Raw genomic sequence first — 717 nt, 5'->3', positions numbered from 1 at the left:
TGCGCACCCGTGTGCGCCCCGCAGGAGGCACCTATCTCGCACCTCCCTCACGAACGAGATAACAGCCCTTGCTCAAGGGCACGGGGCAGAGCTGGGATGTGGGGTTGTCCGGCCCCAGCACCCCACTGAGGATGGACAGCCCCGTCCGTGTGTGCCAGCACGATGCTCTGCGGGGCTGCCCCTCTGCTGGGCAGGGTTTCGGGGTGACACTTGCTCTGGAGGCTCCAGAGGGAGAGCAGAGTCACTGGGGTTGGCTCCAGCCAACAGAACACGCTCTGCTCCTCAAGCAAGGACATCTTACGCTGCAAAGCCATCACTTGGGGGGTGCTGTGCTCGTGCTGGTGTGGCTCAGGGCTCTCCGATGAGGTGTCCCTCTGAAGACAAGGGCCAGCTCCAACAGGGCTTGTTCCATAGACACTTGCAGGGGGCACAGTCTTATCAGGAGGCGACCCCTTCCCTTGCTTTGGAGACATTTCTGCAGGGCTAAAGCAGGTTGTAAAGGCCATGAGCAGATGAGACACAGCAACTCCCTCCGGTAGGTGACCAGAAAGCTCTAGTGTCTCTCCCCAGCTCTAAGTTCACACCATTAATAAACCACATGTAACATCAACGTGGTGCTGAACCATAGGGGCAGCCTTGAGCCCCCAACACCTTTCAGCATCCCACCCTTTATTGTGGTGCTGTCACTAATCCTGCTGTGTCACTGCAGGACATGGT

This window comes from Nestor notabilis, unplaced genomic scaffold, assembly GCF_000696875.1.
Source record: "Nestor notabilis isolate BGI_N333 unplaced genomic scaffold, ASM69687v1 scaffold25322, whole genome shotgun sequence".
In the NCBI taxonomy this organism is placed as follows: Eukaryota; Metazoa; Chordata; class Aves; order Psittaciformes; family Psittacidae; genus Nestor; species Nestor notabilis.
The sequence above is the reverse complement of the archived record's forward strand: the minus strand, read 5'-3'. Positions refer to the sequence as shown.